Here is a 21551-nt window from a genome sequence, read left to right on the forward strand (position 1 = left end):
GGTGGCACTTCTTCATTTGGAGTTTCAGAAGCACAGCCATAGAACAGATGAGGGTAGTGTATGCAATTCTCTCAGGACCTTAAGAGGCGGGTGGATGATCCTGTGTGTTGGTCTCAGCTATCTTTTTTTGGTTATATACATTCAATGGTTAAAGGTGAATCGTCTTGGTTGGTGTTTCCCATGGAGGAGGAGGTTTTGCACTCAACATTCTGTACATGATTTTTAAAAAAAATTCTTCTCTCATTTGCAGGGTTTCTTTTGGCTGACATTTTACTCTCTTCATTGACTCTGATTTACATGTTCTACTCAAGCCACAACTCATACACTTCTTTATGTTATATATCCTTTGTTTTTAAGGCTATTTATTTACAACTCTGGGGTGTGATCTATTGCCATCGTTTCTTCTAAAGCAGATTAAAAAGATTAAGAGGTTTGAGATGACAAGAAAAAGTACCTTTCAGAGAGGAAAATCTTTAGCCTTCTTTAGCTGGATGCAGAAAGTTGGTTTGCAGGAGGTAAAAGATAGAGTGGTTTTGTGTGTGCATGTGGCTGGTGGTTAGATCCCCACCTCTGTGCTTCTGTTCACTGGTGAAGTGGCAATATTTACCCCTGGATTTGCAGGGATCAATGCACAAAGGGGTGGTCCTGAGATCACAATAGCCAAGAAGATGGGTGGAACGTGATGATACACAGACTCAAATATCTCTGTAAGATTAATTTTAAGGTTTTCTTTAAGCAGGTACTGAACTTGAAGTATGTTAGAGAGTGGGGTTAAACAATACGAAAATGGCACAGCATTTTAGTGGATACAAATCTTTGTCCTTCCATCGAGCCCTCTGGCAAACCACAGTGCAAAAGACAGAAAACCTCCTGTGAAGTGAGTTATTATTGCAACCATTTCTGGACTGGGAGATGGGAGCTCTGACTTGTTCAAAGTGACTAGTTTCAAGATCATCCCAGTAATCAGTGTGAATTTCATGAAACCTGATTCCTCCTTCCTAATGTCCTGACAAATTGGTTTTACGTCCTTCCAGGTAAGTTTTAAAATAATGTTAACATTGAACTAACATGTGGGCTTGCTTGGTAGGTTTTTCTCTCAGGCTTTTGTCCACCTCCCCTCTCCTTTTCTCTCTTTACAAAGGTTCATTTGCTTTATCAAAAAAAAATTCAACAGAACTGGTAGAATTTGTTTTTAAGAGTCAATGTTTTACTGGTGTAAAAGGAGGAGGGGAGAAAAACATTGTAACTTTCAGCTCTTCTGTCTTTTGAAGGGAAGTATAGAAAATTACAAGTCATCTGCCCTGGAGTCAACAGTGCATCTTTTACCATACAAAGATGTGCCACAGCTTGGTCCCTAATATTTTCCTATCACATGCAGACAGTTTTGGCAGGTATTAGCCTTTGATAGCAAGTTTTTCTTCCTGAGAACCTCTTTGCACTGAATATATTCCAAGTCCTTCTAGCACTGCTGGACTGGCCTGACTGCATATACCCCTTCCAAGGCTTCTTCCATGGAGACTTATCATCCTACCCATTATCCTTCTTGACTGTAAGGCTTTGCATTCAATGCATGAGAACATAGTCACTCTAGTGCTCCCATGATCTTTGGCCAATTCAGTATCTTGGGAATGCAATGCTGGTAAGAAACATGATATGTAAAAATATGCTGTTCTTCTGTTCTGCCAAGGCTAGGGAGATACACAAGCCAGAGCAACCATCTCTGCTCAGTCTGGTCCACTGGGTGCCCAGAGCAGGTAGGTCAGCACTTTTGACTCCAGTTGTCTACCACAATCTTTGTAAAATGATTAATCAAATCCTTTTTAAATCAGCAAAGAAGTGAAGGAGACACTCATCTCACAAACTTTTCCTTTAATAATGTTGCAGAAGCTGCTGGGAAAATTAGAAAGGGCTTTCACCCAATTAATGAAATACATAGAGAGAAGGCTTACTGTTTTTAGAGCTTTAGACTAGGTTTGAAACACCAAGCAGTCTGGGTAATGACTAGATTTTCTAACTTCTTGATGAAATGCTTGGCTAAGCAACAGAGCTCAAAGGGTTGTGGTCAGCAGTGCAGAGCCTAATTGGAGGCCTGTAGCTAGTGGTGTTCCCCAGGGATCAGTACTGGGTCCGGTTTTGTTCAACATCTTCATCAATGAATTAGATGAAGGGTTGGAATGTACCCTCAGCAAGTACCCTCAGCAAAACTGGGAGGAGCGGCTGATACACCAGGAGGCTGTGCTGCCGTTCAACGGGATCTGGACAGACTGGAGAGTTGGGCGAAGGGGAACCTCATGAAATTTAACAAGGACAAGTGTAGAGTTCTGCACCTGGGGACGAACAACCTCATGCACCATTACAGGTTGGGGGCTGACCTACTGGAAAGCAGCTCCATGGAGAAGGACCTTGGAGTCCTGATAGATAAGAAGTTCTCCATGGGACAGCAATGTGCCCTGGTGGCCAAGAGGGCCAATGGTCTCCTGGGGTGCATTAAAAAGAGTGTGACCAGCAGGTCGAGAGAGGTTATCCTCCTCCTCTACTCTGCGCTGGTGAGGCCTCATTTCACAGAATCACAGAATCACAGAATCACTAGGTTGGAAAGGACCTTTAAGATCATCAAGTCCAACCATTAATCCAGCACCACCATGTCCCCTAAACCATGTCCTGAAGCGCCACATCCACACGTTTTTTGAACACTTCCAGAGATGGCGACTCCACCACCTCCCTGGGCAGCCTGTTCCAATGCCTGACCACCCTCTCAGTGAAGAAATTTTTCCTAATATCCAATCTAAACCTCCCCTGGCGCAACTTGAGGCCATTTCCTCTTGTCCTATCACTAGTTACTTGGGAGAAGAGACCGACACCCTCATCGCCACAACCCCCTTTCAGGTAGTTGTAGAGAGCGATAAGGTCTCCTCTCAGCCTCCTCTTCTCCAGACTGAACACCCCCAGTTCCCTCAGCCGCTCCTCATCAGACTTGTGCTCCAGACCCCTCACCAGCTTCGTTGCCCTTCTCTGGACACTCTCCAGCACCTCAACATCCTTCTTGTAGTGAGCGGCCCAAAACTGAACACAGGATTCAAGGTGCGGCCTCACCAGTGCTGAGTGCAGGGGCACAATCACTGCCCTACTCCTGCTGGTCACACTATTCCTGATACAGGCCAGGATGCTGTTGGCCTTCTTGGCCACCTGGGCACACTGCCGGCTCATGTTCAGCCGGCTGTCAACCAGCACCCCCAGGTCCCTTTCCGCCGGGCTGCTCTCCAGCCACTCCTCCCCAAGCCTGTAATGTTGCATGGGGTTGTTGTGACCCAAGTGCAGGACTCGGCACTTGGCCTTATTAAACCTCATACAGTTGGCCTCTGCCCATCGATCCAGCCTGTCCAGATCCCTCTGCAGAGCCCTCCTACCCTCCAGCAGATCAACACTCCCACCCAACTTGGTGTCATCTGCAAACTTACTGAGGGAGCACTCGATCCCCTCATCTAGATCATCTATAAAGATATTGAACAAGACCGGCCCCAGAACCGAGCCCTGGGGAACACCACTTGTGACCGGCCGCCAGCCGGATTTAACGCCGTTCACCACAACTCTCTGGGCTCGGCCATCCAGCCAGTTCCTCACCCAGCGAAGAGTAAACTCGTCTAAGCCACGAGCCGCCAGTTTCTCCAGGAGAATGCTGTGGGAGACGCTGTCAAAGGCTTTACTAAAGTTCAGGTAGACAACGTCCACAGTCTTTCCCTCATCCACTAGGTGGGTCACCTGGTCATAGAAGGAGATCAGGTTGGTCAAGCAGGACCTGCCTTTCATGAACCCATGCTGGCTGGGCCTGATCCCTTGGTTGTCCTGCACATGCCCTGTGAGCACTCTCAAGACCAACCGCTCCATAATCTTCCCCGGTACAGAGGTCAGGCTGACAGGCCTGTAGTTCCCAGGATCCTCCTTCCGGCCTTTCTTGTAGACGGGCATCACATCGGCAAGCCTCCAGTCTTCTGGGACCTCCCCTGTTTTTGGAGCCCTGTGTCCAGTTCTGGGCTCCCCAGTTTAAGAGAGACAAGGAACTCCTGGACAGAGTCCAGCGGAGGGTTATGCGGATGATTAAGGGACTGGAACAGCTCTCGTATGAGGAAGGCTGGGAGACCTGGGGCGGTTTAGTCTGGATAAGAGAAGGCTGAAGGGGGACCTTATCAATGTCTATAAATATCTTCATGGTGACTGTCGGGAGGATGGAGCCAGTCTCTTTTCAGTAGTGCCCAGTGACAGGACGAGGGGCAATGGGCATAAACTGCAGCACAGGAAGTTCCACCTCACCATGAGGAAAAACTTCTTTACTGTGAGGGTGACGGAGCACTGGAACAGGCTGCCCAGAGAGGTTGTGGAGTCTTCTCCTCTGGAGACCTTCCAAACCCGACTGGACGTGTTCTTGTGCAACCTGCCCTGCGTGATCCTGCCTTGACAGCGGGGTTAGACCAGATGATCTTCAGAGGTCCCTTCCAACCCCTACCATTCTGTGATTCTGTGACTGTGAAAACGTTGCCTAATTTCACAGGTACTTATCCATCAGACATATCTTATAGCTCTGTGTGCAGCCTTGCATCTGTATCTATACTTCTGTACTGTACTACACGACAATGTTCTTACAGAATGACTCCTAAAAAACTCCCAACAGTGCCCTAGTTTTCAGAAGGGAAGGACTTCATCATACTAGCTGAAGTCAGTATCAGGCATTTATTCTGATTTATCAAGAATTGGCTACAGGAAGATAATCATCAAACTGCATTACAATTTAAAAAACACACAAGATATTAATATTGAGAGGATCCAAGATTACCTGGGATTCCCCAGCATTCACTAATGTGTACCACAGTAATCTGATATCATGTGCACCGCTGAAGTGAAAAGATGACTATGATGACATTCAGGATCAAGTGTTGCAAATCTCTACCTTATGATTATCAAAAGTCCCTGCAGAACTCATTTCCTCTATTCCCACTCCCCTTCTAGTGATAAGCTTTGACCAAAGGAAGCATACAACTGAATAAATGTCTTTTATTATTATTTTTTTATTCTGAGATAGAAGAGAGACTCTTGCCAGATATTTTCTCTGGGGATATATTAATATTTAAGAGAGAGACAGAGGAATAAACCTGTTTTGCATGCCTTCATTTTAAGACTAATTTCCTCCATCAGAATAAACAAAGGGACAGAACGGAAGAACTAATTTTTCAGACTTGAATGAGTTTTGCACCAGCGTCTTATGTGCAACATCCCTCCCCAGAAAGAGAAGGGAAAAGACAAAGAGATAATTATAAAGGCAGCACATAAAAGAAAAATTCAGTGAGGAAATTAAGATCTGTATGAGTGTAGAATGCAGAAGGAAGTCTTGCAAGGTCATGGTGTGATCTCTCTGGGACCAAGCACCTGTAGCAGCCATCAGATGTGAAATAACATAAAAAAAAAAAAAAAGAACAAAACCAAACCCAAGAAAAACACAAAACCCACATGCACACACACACAAACAGAAAAGGGCACCCAGCAAAAAACCCAAATGACTGGCACAGCTTATCTCTACGTGGTGGCCACATTGCTGTGATGGCTGCAACACTTTATTTCTGCTCTGTTATACACAATTGATATGAGTGAGGAGGCACTGAAAGCCCCATGCTTAATCCTGCAGGTCCGAGGACTACAGTGTTATCACCTGATAATAAAGCCTTTGGAGAGTTTGCTAGCATTGACATTTCTAGGTGAGGGTTGCTCCTTGGGAAAAAAGATGTGGCCAAGCCACTCAATAGAGTTCAACTGCTAAGCCTGGCTGAGTGCAGTCAACCAAGTCATGAAGAAGTGAGGTTGTGTGAAGAGGCTGGGAGGTGTAACGGAAAGGTGCAGGATCAAAGGTTACAATGCAAAATGCAGCATGAAAGGAGGCAAGTTGTGCAACTAGCCCTTACATGTCATGGGTAGTGGGAATGAATGGAAAGGAAGAGCCCACCAAGAGAGAAGACTGCCTGCAGACAGTTGTCTGGTATCAAGAAAGAACATCAAAGTTCTACCACTTGTATAACTTGGCCTTTCTTCATCACTGTAAAATGCACTTTTTTTCAGATAGACCTGTGGAGTATCTTAGGAAACTGTCATCAGAAAGTAACCCTAGGGAAAATGTCTCTATTCCATGGAGTATGGGTCACAACAATTTCCAAGATTACATGGTGTTCTTCAGGGATTACCAAGTTTTTGCATAAATGGAAGAAACCCATTCCCATTAATTTCTTACTTGCAGGCATTTCAACACTTGTCTTTCAGCTCCTGTGAGGTCTTTTTTTGATAAAATGTTTGTGTGCTGAAGAATAGAAAAGAAGGAAATGGAATGGAGAAACTGAGATTCCTCTTTCGAAAACTGTGCAACACTCTCTTTTTCTTTTCTTTCTTCTTTTTTTTTCATTTTTGTGGTTTTTGCTTTGTTTATTTTGCTTTATTTCTATTTTAATTCTTTGGCAGGAAGGAGGTGGCTTTTTAACCTGGCTGAGAAGAATGAAATTTTGAATTTTATATGGACCGAGCCAGCCCATATTTAATGAAACTGTGATGTTCTTTTAACCTAGAGAAATTTCTTTTCACCCTCTCAGAACAATGATAAGAAGCAATTCGATCAGTTTTTCCAACATCAGGATGGAGGAACATTTTTATTTGCCTCATATTCCAAAGTAATTCTTCTATGGGTGCACACACACACTCTGAAAGGTAATTTTTGCCAGGTTGCCTCAGTTTGAGAGAAGTAGGAAGTAAGAGTCAACACAGACATTCCATTTTCTATCAATCATGAAAGGTAAGCACTGAAAAGTAGTACTGTTCATACTGAAATGAAAGAAAATAACAATTTAAAAATTAGGAGATAAAGGATACAAACAAAGATTGCATCAAAAATAAAACTATATTGAAAAAGCTAGTTTACCATTTAAACATGGAAACAGTCCTTTTCCAAGACAGAGAGCTCATCCAAAACTCAGAAGCCTATGAGATCTCTGCAAAATTAATCAACAGGTACTGGAGATCTGAAATTGTAGAAATCTATGTCATATAACACAACAGAGCTCTGTTTTTGCCTTTCTGCCTTTATTATCACCATAGTAGCACCCAGAGAAATACACATCATGTTTATGAATATTATCTGGGGTGGCAGGAGATGTAATCACAGTGAAAGGTGTTTTCCAGAGGTTCCAGGTTAAATTTCCATGCCATAGAGTCATAGAATCATAGAATCACAGAATCACAAGGGTTGGAAAAGACCTTTAAGATCATCAATTTCAACCACCAACCCAACAGCAAAATGCCCAATAAACCATGTCCTGAAGCTCGATGTCCACACGTTTTTTTGAACACTTCCAGTGGTGGTGACTCCACCACCTCCCTTGAGCAGCCTGTTCCAATGCTTGACCACTCTCTCAGTCAAGAAATTTTTCCTAATATCCAATCTAGATCTCTCCAGTGCAACTTGAGGCCATTTCCTCTCGTCCTATCACTGGTTACATGGGAGAAGAGACCAACACCCACGTTGCAACAACCTCCTTTCAGGTAGTTGTACAGAGCTATGAGGTCTCCCCTCAGACTCCTCCAGACTAAACAACCCCAGTTCCCTCAGCCGCTTCCCATAAGACTTGTGCTCCAGACCCCTCACCAGCTTCGTTGCCCTTCTCTGGACACGCTCCAGCACCTCAACGTCCTTCTTGTAGGGAAGGGCCCAAAACTGAACACAGTATTCAAGGTGCGGCCTCACCAGTGCCCAGTACAGGGGCACAATCCCTTCCCTACTCCTGCTGGCCACACTAGTGCTGATACAGGCCAGGACGCTGTTGGCCTTCTTGGCCACCTGGGCACACTGCCGGCTCATGTCCAGCCGGCTGTCAACCAGCACCCCCACGTCCCTTTCCGTCGGGCTGCTCTCCAGCCACTCCTCCCCAAGCCTGTAGCGTTGCATGGGGTTGTTGTGACCCAAAGTGCAGGACCCAGCACTTGGCCTTATTAAACCTCATACAGTTGGCCTCAGCCCATCGATCCAACCTGTCCAGATCCCTCTGCAGAGCCCTCCTACCCTCCAGCAGATCAACACTCCCACCCAACTTGGTGTCATCTGCAGACTTACTGAGGGAGCACTCGATCACCTCATTGAGATAAAGATAAATAAAGATTTTGAACAAGACCGGCCCCAGAACCGAGCCCTGGGGAACACTGCTTGTGACTGACCACCAGCCGGATTTAACGCTGTTCACCACAACTCTCTGGGCTCGGTCGTCCAGCCAGTTCTGTACCCAGCAAAGAGTAAACCCGTCCAAGCCATGAGCCACCAGTTTCTCCAGAAGAATGCTGTGGGAGACGCTGTCAAAGGCTTTACTAAAGTCCAGGTAGACAACATCCACAGCCTTTCCCTCATCCACTAGGCGGGTCACCTGGTCCTAGAAGGAGATCAGGTTGGTCAAGCAGGACCTGCCTTTCATGAACCCATGTGGGCTGGACCTGATCCCTTGGTTGTCCTGCACATGCCCTGTGAGTGCCCTCAAGATGAAACGTTCCATAATCTTCCCTGGTACGGAGGTCAGGCTGACAGGCCTGTAGTTGCCAGGATCCTCCTTCTGTCCTTTCTTGTAGATGGGCGTCATGTTGGCAAGCCTCCAGTCTTCTGGGACCTCCCCTGTTAACCAGCACTGCTGACAATTCTTCTCTGTTTGTAAACAGCAGGTCAAGTGGGACACCTCCCCTGGTAGGTCACTTACCAGCTGTGTCAGGAAGTTATCCTCCACATGCTCGAGGAACCTCCAGTTTCCACTCTGCTGTATTATATTTCCAGCAGATGTCTGGTAAGTTGAAGTCCCCCACGAGAGCAAGGCAGGAAGAAGATTGTGAGTCTTCTGCCAGTCACTTTTAGAGTGCTTCGTCTGTCTCTTCATCCTGGTTGGGTGGTCAGTAACAGACTCCTACCATGATATCTGCCTCGTTGACTTTCCCCTTCCTCTGTACCCATAAGCACTCGACTTGGTCATCACAACCGTTGATTTCTATACAATCAAAACACTCCCTAACATACAGAACCCCCTGCCACCTCTCCTTCCTTGCTTATCCCTTTGGAAGAGCTTATAGCCATCCATTGCAGCACTCCAGTCATGAGAAGCATCCCACCATGTTTCTGTGAGAGCAACTAAGTCATAGCTGTCTCACTGCACAATGGTTTCCAGCTCTTCCTCTTTGCTGCCCATGCTGCGTGCATTGGTATAGATGCACTTGAACTGGGCTATCAATTTCACCCACAACATCAGCACGCCACCCCTAGGCTCATCTCTAGTAAGACTGGTTTTATCCCTTTCCCCCTTTGAATCTACTTTAAAGCCCTCTCGATGAGCCCCGCCAACTCATAAACAAAAATCCTTTTCGCCTTTGAATTCCATCTGCTGCGAGGAGGTCTGATGACGTGTAAACTGCTCCATGGTCAAAAATCTCCAAATTCTGCCCATAGCACCAGCCTCTCAGCCACGTGTTAACCAGGTGTGTTCTCCTGTTCCTTTCAGTGTTCCTCCCTGCCACTGAAGGGATTGATGAAAACACTACCTGTGCTCCTGATCCTTCAACAAGTCACCCCAGTGCTCTGAAGTCCCTTTTAATTGCTTTTGGACTTCTTTGTGCAACTTCATTGTTGCCAAACCTGCATGACCAACAGTGGGTAGTAATCGGTGGGCTGAACCAGACCAGGGAGTTCCCTGGTGACATCTCTCACCCGAGCCCCAGAGAGCCAACAGCCTTCCCTGTGGGTTGGGTCTGGTTGACATATTGGGGCCTCTGTTCCCCTCAGAAGGGAGTCACCTACGACAATTACCCTCCTTTTCTTCTTAACAGAGACAGTCACAATGCATGTGCCTGGCTGACTCATCCTCGGCAACCCCCTGGATGGACCTTCATCAAGGTCCTCATGTGTCTGGCCCTCAAGTTCCAGAGCCCCATGTCTGTTGTGTGATGGCAGCTGGGACGGTGAGGGAGGTTGGGAGGGGATTCGTCTGCTGCCCCGAGCAGGGACCTGCTTCCATTCCCCCTCATCTCTTAGGCCCTCTCCTTCTGCCCAGCAGCAGGAGGCCAGGGGATCCCTTGCTGCTTGTGGACCCTCCACCGGCTGCCTCTGCCCCAGGGTCGGCCGGGTGTGGCTCCACCGACCCCGTTCCCTCTCGCACTCCCTGATGCCCCTCGGCCTCCCCATGGCCTCTGCCAGCTCTGCCCCAGGCCGAGCAGGTCACTCACCCGGCCGCACCACACACGGGTGTTGTCTCCGCCGCCTCTGGCACGAGTGACAGGCTCAGGCCCTGCCTGCAGCTGGACACCTGGACAGCCGCATGCTTGAGCAGCAAAGTGGAGACCATAGCTAGGTCCTCTTCTGGGAGGGCGATGACCACTGGTTTAGTTAGCCTCCGGAGCCAGGAGGGCGAGGACTGTGCCCTGCCCACACACATGCCCTGCGCACCCTGCCTGCGCCAACTGCAAACTGCCATGCCATGTCCTTCTGATGCACCACGCCCTGTTTGCCCGCCCTCCAGTGATGATGTCACATCAGTGTTGCACAGCGTCCTCCTCATCTTGGGATAATTCAGAACTAGCCTTTTCCCAGTTATTGGCTGTTATACCAAGTTTCAGCAATGTTCAGGACAAAAGGAGATGTCCTTTCAATTCTTCTTTCTCTTGGTATGCCAGCGTGTGAACTTTAAAGAGTGATTTTTAGAAGGTTTTGTCAAAGGATTGCAAGTTGATCTCTCTCTGTGCCAGGCACTGGGTCAGCAGAAGCCGCTGTAAGGGTCCTGTCTCAAAATGAAGCAAAGTGCTGACATAACAGAGAACACAAACCTTTGACATCTGGGCTATTTGAAAGTCTGTAAAGTCCTTCTCAGAGTGAGAGACTTGGAAGATCTTTGCCTTCACAAGTAGGAAGCCAAGAAGTTACCTGATCAACATCTGTAAGGATGCCTTTAGGGTGAACATTTCAGAAGACACATAGAAAATGCGCTTTTCGCTCAGAGGGTTTCATTTCTAAGGGGTTCATGCCATGTGAGCCAGAAGATCAACTTTATATGACATTAAGTGTGTAACAGGGAGCTCTGAATGCCTGCTAGGAAAAGAAAAAGAGAAGGCGTATGCAAGCTAACAAAGATTAGAAACTTTGCATCTAGTGTAGAATACAAAAGGGTTAAACAGATGGATATTGAAGTTGGATATGTGTGGCCTAGACATTGGTTTCATATTTCTGACCATGAAAGCAGCTATTCACTGGAAAAACGTATGTAGGGAGAAGATGTTCATTACTGCTCAGAATTTTTCAGACTAAGCCACTCTTAAAAAATAAGTGTTATCTCCATTGGTAGGTAGTGGCTCCACATAAAAACTCTTGGATGACTTCAATCCTCCATGCTATATCCCAAAGTCTTTTCAAGATTTAAAATGTAATACTGGTTTGGTTTAACCACAGCCAACAACTAAGCCCCACACAGCCGCTTGCTCACTCTCCCCTGGTGGGACAGGGGAGAAAAGTGGAAGGGTAAAAGTCAGAAAACTCATGGGCTGAGATAAAGACATTTAAATAAGTAAAGCAAAAGCTGTGCACACCAACAAAGCAAGCCAAGGAATTCATTCACTACTTCACTGACCATGATGTCTTATGGTAGGGAATATCCCTTTGGCCAGTCTGGGTCAGCTGTCCTGGCTGTGTCCCCTCCCAGTTTCCCGTGCACCCCCAGCCCTCTCACTGGCAGGCCAGCACACGAAGCTGGACAGTCCTTGACTGCTCAGCAGTAACTCAAAACATCATGTTAACAACATTATTTTCATCTCAAACCCTAAACACAGCACTATACCAACTATCAGGAAGAAGATTAACTCTATCCCAGACAAAACCACGACAAGCACTTAACTAACTTTTCATTAGTAATGGATAAAATAATTGAGACGAAGCTCTTTCTCCAAAACCAAAAGATTTTGATATTAAACACTGTAATTTTGTGCAGAAAGGAATTATTTGCAGGCACAATAATTCCTGAAATAACTTAGTGGTTTCCGGGACATTTCACCACAGATACGCATTACAGGTGTTAGTGTTCCTCCAAAGAGGTCTCTCCAGTTTTTGTTCCTTCAGGGGGTCTGGCTGTGTGCTACAGTGTGTTGCTTTTTGTAGTATAATGAACAAGGTGAACTTGAGTAATGCCTCTCTGTCCCCATTCTCCTGCTCTCCAGAGATACAGTGCCCACCTTTGGAGAAAGTACTTCTGTTTGTAGCAAGCCTGACCTCAGTGTAACCGAGTTAAATCCAATTGGCACCTGGACACAACCGGTGTTCCCCAGGGCTCGGTTCTAGGGACAGTCTTGTTTAATATATTTATTGATGATCTGGATGAGGGGACTGAGGGTCCCTCAGTAAGTTTGCAGACAACACCAAGTGAGGTGTGGGGGGGGTTGTGGTGAGGTGTGTGTTGGTTTTTTTTCCCAAGTAACTATAACAGAATCACAGAATCACAGAATCATTAAGGTTGGAAGGGACCTTCAAAATTATCAAGTACAACCATTAATCCAGCGCCACCATGTCCCCTAAACGATTTCCTAAAGCGCCACATCCACACGTTTATTGAGCACTTCCAGTGATGGTAACTCCACCACCTCCCTGGGCAGCCTGTTCCAATGCTTGATCACCCTCTCGGTGAGGGTCAGGCCTTGCTAACCAGGACTGCTGATAAATGATGGAGAGTGGCTTGGCAAGCTCCTCCGCCAGCTCTCTCAGTACTCTCGGGTGGATCCCATCAGGCCCCAGAGACTTGTGGGTGTCCAGGTGGTTTAACGTGTCCTTTACTTCTTCCTCCTGGATTGAGCTGGTTATTCTGCTCTCCATCCCTTCTTCCAGCTCAGGGGGTTGAATACCCTGTGGATACCTGGACTGGCTATTAAAGACTGAGGCAAAGAAGGCATTAAGTACCTCAACTTTGTCCTCATCCTTGGAGACAATGTTCCCCGCCATATCCAGCAGGGGATGGGGATTCTCCTTGCCTCTCTTTTTGTTGTTAATATATTTGTAAAAACATTTTTTATTATCCTTTACGACTGTGGCCAGACTGAGCTCTAGCTGGGCTTTTGCCTTTCTAATTTTGTCCCTGCTTGACCTAACGAGATCCTTGTACTCTTCGTGAGTTGCCTGCCCCTTCTTCCAGAGGTGATAAACTCTCCTCTTTTCCCTGAGTCCCAGCAAAATCTCCCTGTTCAGCCAGGCCGGTCGCCTTCCCCGCCAGCTCTTCTTATGGCACATGGGGACCGCCTGCTCCTGCGCCTTTAAGATTTCCTTCTTGAAGACTGTCCAGCCTTCCTGGACCCCTTTGTCCTTCAGGGCTGTCTCCCAAGGGACTCCCTCAACCAGTGACCTGAACAGTCCAAAGTCTGCCCTCCGGAAGTCCATGGTAGCAGTTTTGCTGACCCCTCTCCTTACTTTGCTCACAATTGAGAATTCTAACAATAGAAAACTAGCAATAGGATGAGAGCTAACGGCCTCAAGTTGCCCCAAGGGAGGTTTAGATTAAATATTAGGAAAAAATTCTTTACAGAGAGAGTGGTCAAACATTGGAATAGGCTGCCCAGGGAGGTGGTGGAGGTGGTGGAGTTCACTGGAAGTGTTCAAAAAACGTGTAGACGTGGTGCTTTGGGACATGGTTTATTGGGCATTTTGGTGTTGGGTTGATGGTTGAACTTGATGATCTTAACGGTCTTTTCCAACCTTAATGATTCTGTGATTCTGTAATCTGCATCATTCACTTATTGCCTCTCACCCTATTACTAACTCAAGGTGGGTTATGAGTGCAGGTCCATGTATTGGTGTTCCAAAGGCAGAGACCTCAGCAGCTCCATACCCTAAATAAGGTCCTTCGTGCTGGCTTGGGATTGCCCATGGTTGCCAAATGATGATACAAGTAACTGGAGTCTGATCTTCTGAGTTGACAAAGAGGGAAGGCAACGAAAGAGATTAATTTGGTTTTGAAAATCTGAGGATCATTGGATGCTAATCTAGCCTTCCTTATACTAAAATGAGATATTCACTTTGAATTTCAATGACAGATGCCCATCTTGGTTGGTTGCCTCCTTCTGACTCTCTGTGAATGGAGAACCATCTTTGCTTCAGTCCAGATAAAGGTATGAAAATATTTTCCAGTTTGCAGCTCATCAAGGAAGCCAGGAAAGATCTGGAACTAAAGGTTCCTCTGCCTTTTATTCCATGGGAAATTTAGACCTGCTTACTAGCCCGGATAGAGTCTGTGATGACATTGCAAACCTGCTTAAGAGCATTAGACAGTATGCCAGCATTTATCCACTCAGCAATGACTCTTAATTCCCATTACATTCAAATCCACATCATTCGTTGCAGCTTGATTACAACAGTGATTAATTTTAAAGTCAACATATTTACCCAAAATACAACATCATTAAAAAGACTAAACATAAAACTCATATTTACAAATATCTTAACTTAATGTGATTAAAACAAACAGCCTCCTCTATCCTTGTTTGGATATACACAGATGAGCCCAGCTTCTTTTTCACCTTTATATTTTCATGCCAATAGATGGCACTAGCATTTTCTCCATTTTTTACTGCAATGTTAGATTTCCGTATGATACCTCCTGCCCTTGCTTGGATTTTCAAAGGGTTGAATTGCTCATTTCCAAGGGGATGGTTTATCCTTGGAACATATATAATATCACTTCAGTTTTGCTTTCAGGTAGTAAATTTCTGCATACTTCATAAAGCCTCAATGCCATGAGACTGACTTTTTCCCATTGTGAAAACAAAATGAATTTAAAGTTTTCATTTCCATACTGATGGGAGAGTTCACCATAAAAAAGCCTGTAGAGTCTCAGTATAGGATGTCTTAAAACTTCTATGGTTTTTACTCTACCATTTGTATGAAAATAGAAGGAATTTGCTCCTTTTCAATTATATTTTTATTTGAAGAATGATTGGTGGGTTGCATGAAAAACAGAGATATTAAAAAGTGTGAATAAGATTCTCAGTTTATTTTACTCTGCCCACAAACTTGGGAACTGGTTAAGATTCCTTTTTCATACCATATATGCCAGTTCAGCTTTTCTAATTAAACTCATACTTTTGGAAAATATATTTTAACATTCTAGAAGATGCTCTTGACTTTACCAGTGTACAGTCCTCCTGAATTAAAGCAAAAATTCAGCTGGCCAACACCATCCCAAACCATTTTTTTGTTTTATTTGCCTGTGCTTAGGAAAGGATGATGTTATGAATGGTTCCTGCAGTGTGAGAGAGAATCAATGGATTCGTATTTCTGAGTGTATCAGGAATAACCAGAGTATAGATTCAGTTCATTGCCTTGCCAGAGAATCTTTGTAGGAATAGTGTCAAAAAAACCTGAAAAACTTGCTGCCCCAGTTCCCCAGCTGGTAACAAAATTTATATTTCTCCAACTTGTGAGGTTATGGTGACGACAAAGGGAATTACAGAAACGCCTTTCCCCTTTCCATATCTGCTACAGAGGATTCAATGGGAACTTAGGTGAATCCATCAACAGGGGCAGACCACAGTGCCTAATTAAAAACCAAGCAAATCTTCTTATATACACACATTGGTCATGCTTCCTCTACTCCCACCCAGTCCACATGGATTTAGGAAACAACCCTAAGTTAAATCAATGACAAATCAGTCCCCCTCATGTTGTTCTGAGATAACATTGAGATAACTACTGAGTTATGACATGAACCCAAAGGAATAAGTGAGTCCTGGAGTCCATGACATTTATTGTCATCAGATCTCTGTATTACTGATAGATTTGCTTAAATATGGCAGTAATTGTCAGCTGGCCCAGGGCAGCAGAATTTTGCTTTTGCAATTTTATGCCTTTAACCATCATGGCATCTCCATTTGCTAACACAAAACTAATTAACATGCCAGGGCTTTGACATGGGAGCAAGCAGAAGGTGCAGAAATTAAACCACTACAATTAATTATGTTTGCCTCTTGGAGCAAGGCACTGGTGTCCTGGGATTTTCTGTCTGTCTTCGTTCCCTTTGTTCATCTCCCTTCCTGGTAATAACGCAACATTTGTAGAAATTAATTTGGTGGAAATTGATTAAAGGTGGACATTGTTTACCCACAAAAGTAATTGTCTATGATGCCTGGTGATGGGAAAGTTGTGTACATACAGATGCAGAAGGGTGCGCATGAATCTTCTCCTCTTGAGCTGGAAGTGTTAGGAGGTGGGTCAAGGAGGTGAGCTCGGCCAGAAAGCACGGAAACGAAGAGAAATATAATGAAGACCAAATAGAAGGGAAGAGAGTTCCTCAGCAGCATCCAGTAAGACAGAGAATTCGATAACTCTAAAGGATTACACCTGGCCAAGACAACTCAGTAAAAACCACTCATACTGGGTTGCACATTTGGGTCTAATGGCTGTACCTTGAGGTTTCTTCTAATTAGGAGTTTTGCCTTTGGCCTTCATTCCTCCTCCCGCTTATGCAAGACAGTACTGTCTAGGGAACAGGTCAAACACATCTACTTGAGATTCATCCTGTTATAACCTGAGTGGGAACAGATTTTTACTTTATTTTTCCTTCTGATGTTATACCACTAGATGATCGGTATGGAGGAGAATCTCTATGGCCAGACAGTTTCCCTGTTGGGTGACTCATCCTTGGTACACCCTCAGTGGGGGAAGGAGAGTTCTGTTCTCCTCCATTCAGTTTTCATCCAGTGAAACTGGAAGTAGGAGATGAGGGAGTCCAAGGTTACAGCTGAAACCAGAGATTAACCTTTGCAATTGGACAGCACGCCCATGAGCTGCTGCAAATGGTTTTAGCCTGATAGCCAAGTATTATCAGAGGCTGTTACAGATGACTACTCAAGCTGTGTACAAGAAAACAGGCAAATAAGGAAAGCTGATTGTAGAAAAACACAGAGACCAAAAACATGCAAAACCTAAGGGCTGAAATTACAGGCGGGGAGTAAGCAGACCCTGTTCTGGTAGCTGAGATTCCCACTGTGTAATAAAACTTCAGCATTTTTTCCATTAATAGTTGAGTCTGAGATCTTAAATGAAAAAGAAAGCAGAGCAAAAAGCAGAGAGAAGTTGGGAATGCTGCAGCTCCATGAGGAATATAAAAAAATTGATTCATCTCTCTCTAACATAATTATATCTCTGTATTCCTTTAATATCAGTTCTTTTCATCATCCGGAAATACTAATCTGAAATATTTTTAACACTTTTTCAGAGTACCATTTGTTTGCATAATAATTTCCCCCAAGTCCTTATAAGGACTGTAATAATCCCTTCATGTTAATTTTTATTATTTGATTTCCAACTTTGCATCTCCGAAGAAACTGCATGGGGGAAAATGTGTATTAACAAATATCAACTCCCAGCAATTGCTACTGGAAATAATAATCAAAACCAGATATGCTTCAGCTATCTCATCAGGGCAACAGTATTCACATAGGTATGTTTCTATCAGCCTGGGTAGGAGTCATGAGAATATAAGAGCAGAGAAACTGGTTCAGACCAAGCACAGTAACTTGTCTCAAACAACATTTAAATCTGGATGCCTAGGAAAGAGTAAGAACAGAGCAGGCAGAGATGATACATCATTTTCTTCCATCCTCCAACCATTTTCAGGTCCACACCAGAGCCTGTCATAGCTTATCTATTTATTCATTTGCTACAGGGATCTTTTCTGAGTGTTGATGGAGCTTCAAAGGATGGCTTGAACCCAAGCTGTCTTTTTGCAAGCGCAAAATCCTATGCCCAGAAGTTCTTCAGATCTACAGCTGGACTGGTTCTGGCTGGGATGGAGTCCATTTTCTTCATAGTAGCTAGTATGGGGATATGTTTTGGATTTGTGATGAGAACCGTGTTGATAACTCACTGATGTTTTAATTATTGCTGAGCAGTGCTTACACAAAGTCCAGGCCTTTTCTACTTCTCACACTGCCCTGCCAGTGAGTAGGCTGGGGGTGCACAATAAGTTGGACACAGCCAGGACAGCTGACCCCAGCTGGCCAAAGGGATATTCCACACCATACAACGTCATGCTCAGCATATAAAGCTGGGGGAAGAAGGAAAGGGGGAATATTTGGAGTGATGGCATTTGTCTTCCAAAGTAACCATTACATGTGATGGAGCCCTGCTTTCCTGAAGATGGCTGAACACCTGCCTCACAATGTGGTGGTGAATTAATGTCTTATTTTGCTTCGCTTGCATGTACAGTTTTGCTTTACCTATTAAATTGTCTTTGAACTCACGAGTTTTCACACTTTCACCCTTCTGATTCTCTCTCCCATCCCACTGAGAATGCTTATGCTGCTGGCTGGTTTTTAACCATGACGGCTTATTTTGTTAAAAATCATGTCCTGTTGTTTATTTTTAAACTGGCTTCCAGTCATTTTGTTTATTCACCTAGTTCTAGCAGAAGATATGGTGAACAGTCAATCCTCATCCAACTTCTCTATAGGCTTATGATCATGTAGCAGTAAAAAGAGGGACACCTCTCTCTCATGGAAAAGACTGAAGAGATGAGATGTAAGCAACTGAAGAGAATAGTTAAAGGTTGTTGTATGCAACAGTCAGAATGGTTCAGGCAGGCTGTACCATACATACATCATGAAATACCCTGCCTGAATAAGGAGGACATTTGGAGTTGCTACAATATTCAAGGGGATACTTAGCGGAGTGCGATTTCTGTTCTTATTCCCTGCTTTCTCATAACCTTCAAAAAAACCGAAATCACCTTCCAACTATTTCTGCCTCTTGTGTAAAGGAATATAATCTTAAATATATGTCAGACTGGTGCTGAGACCACCAAAATGTACACATGGGACATTATTACAGAATCACAGAATCACTAAGGTTGGAAAGGACCTTCAAGATCATCAATTATTACAGCATTTGCCTCTGTCATACATAAAATAAAGAATGTGTGCCCTGTGTCCTACCTTCCTGGACTCCAAATTCCCTGTAATATGAGTGTTTCCACACTTCAGTAGCAGTACCTTTGATGTTCACTTTATAGTAGTGGATAAAAGATTATATGAAGACTTTGCCTTTCAGATTCCTTTTGCTGTATACTGTAATTTTTCCTGCTCTGCAGAAGAGCAGAACAAGGATTCGTTCTTTAATTCTAGCTGCAAGACACTGTCAATAGATAAGTGTGTGTTAAATCTTCAAGACCATATTATTTAGACTTAATTAAATTAAAATTTTTTATGCTTTTGTTGGCAGTTTTCTATTAAGGTCACTTAGTTAAACTCATACTTAAAAAGAAATAGCTGCATAGAGTCTTACTACTTAATATATAGGAGTGCTTCAGTTGCCAAAGTCCAAGGTAAGTCAAAGGAGATGACTGCTCAGGTAGATAGGAGGACATGTCAGCAAACAGCCAATCTCAGCCAAGTCACTGCTGCCAAACCCAAACAAAGATTCTTTTGTCAGATGATTGTTTTATCTATGTCTTCTCCTTATAGGTGCTCTGGCCAGCTGCAGAGAAGCACGAAACTGCACAGAGTTTAAGAAATCTCAGCAGTGTAGCAAGGTCCCAAGAGCACTGAAAAGTTTCCCTGAGGCAAAATTTGTCCTGAGTTTTAAGAAATAAATAAACAACAGACATATTTTTGAATCAATGTAAAAACCATCGTAAAACATTATGGGAGGAAGGTTGCTTTACATGTCCCAAGAACATAGAATCAAAGAATCATAGAATCATAGAATAGTTTGGGTTGGAAGGGACCTTTAAAGGTCATCTAGTCCAACCCCCACCCCACCACAGTGATCAGGGACATCTTCAATTAGATCAGGTTGCTCAGAGCCCCGTCCAACCTGACCTGTAATGTTTCCAAGGATGGGGCACCTACCACCTCTCTGGGCAATTTCTACCAGGGTTTCTCACACTCATTGTGAAAAAATTCTTCCTTAGATCTAGTCGAAATCTGCCCTCTTTTAGTTTAAAACCATTACCCCTTGTCCTATCGCAACAGGCCCTGCTAAAAAGTTTGTCCCTGTCTTTCTTATAAGCCCCCTTTAAGTACTGAAAGTCTTGTACAACATCCAATAGTAACCCCCTCAGAGCTTACCTTCATATCAGATCTGAAAAAGGGTAATGAGCTTTGTATTTTGGATGTGAATACCACCTGGAAGACACCACCCAGTCAAGAGAAACAAGTAAGATGAGGTTATCAGGTGTGCCTGAGACCTAAACAGATTTTGAAATGAACTACAATCACCTAGGACTCCAGCCTCATTTTTCTGGACAGAAGAAAATAATCAGGCAGAAGCTGTTTCTGCAGCTCTGTTCAAGAATGAAGCTTGCTAAGAGAGAATGCCAGCATCTTCTAATGGTGGCGTGGGCACCCATCTCAATCTGAAGCTACACAGGCATTGTGGAAGATGATACTGTCACGGACAAACCTCCCAGACCTATTGGCATGATTTCTACCACATTAAAAAGCACAAGAGCTTACATGTTTTTCATCCAGTGAAGGCCATAGCACACAAGTGAGCCTTTAAATTTAGATGGTGACGTAGAGGAGCATGGGTACATTGTTATTGATGGTGGGTCCGTGTGCTGGGGTTTAAAAAGCACTGAAGCAAGGAATATAGCAAGGAAAAGGTTTCAGTACAACATCAGCAAAAACAGGAATCCTTGGCTGCTAGCCCAGATATATTAACACTACTGCCAAGTGCTGACCTGTCTGTAACAGAGACCTCTGCGTCTACCACAAAGTGTAATTAATTGGATGGAAAGATCTCCATTGATTTCAGCAAGATCTGCATCAGGACTCTCAATGTGAAGGAGGGGCCACATCTGAAGTGTCCTATCAGGGACACAGCAATGTCATACTCTTTCCTTTCATTTGCTTCAGGTCTGAAACTGAAGCAAGCAATAAATATTTTCAAATATTAGTGAAAGTCTTCACTTAAGTGAATTTGGGATGTTTCTGCCAATAGATATTTGCAGTGGCTTGGTTGATGTCTCTGCAGAAGTATTTCCTGTTTACTTGTTTATATTTCTATTCCTGTAAAAATTATCTGTAGTGATGGGAAAACAGTGATGTTTAGAAGCATGCCAAAGACCAAATTTTACAGACTTTGAAGTCCAGACACTCAGATGTTTCAGCCATCTCCAGGTCCTACTTCCTTAGTGTCAATATACTACTTCTTTTTTTTGACTTTTCTCCAAAAAAAGACATTCTGTGATACAAATGGAAAGCGGGAACAACGTTACCTAACCAGTAGCCAACTGTGGATAGCCAAAGCTCATGTATACAGTCTGGGCTGGGTTTGGGGGCAATGGATGCGATGCTTAGTATGACAAAGCACTTTCAGTGGATATATTCAACATGGCACTGATGCACCTTTAAACTCCATTTGAGTCTCGCTTAATCTCAATGAGTTTAAAAATGTTCAGAGAAGCTGTTAGAATTGATGAAAAAATTCTGTTGATACTAGAAAGAGATATTTCAACATGGGTAAGAATAGACAA

Source organism: Phaethon aethereus (genome assembly GCF_964289735.1).
Source record: "Phaethon aethereus genome assembly, chromosome: 2".
NCBI lineage: Eukaryota > Metazoa > Chordata > Aves > Phaethontiformes > Phaethontidae > Phaethon > Phaethon aethereus.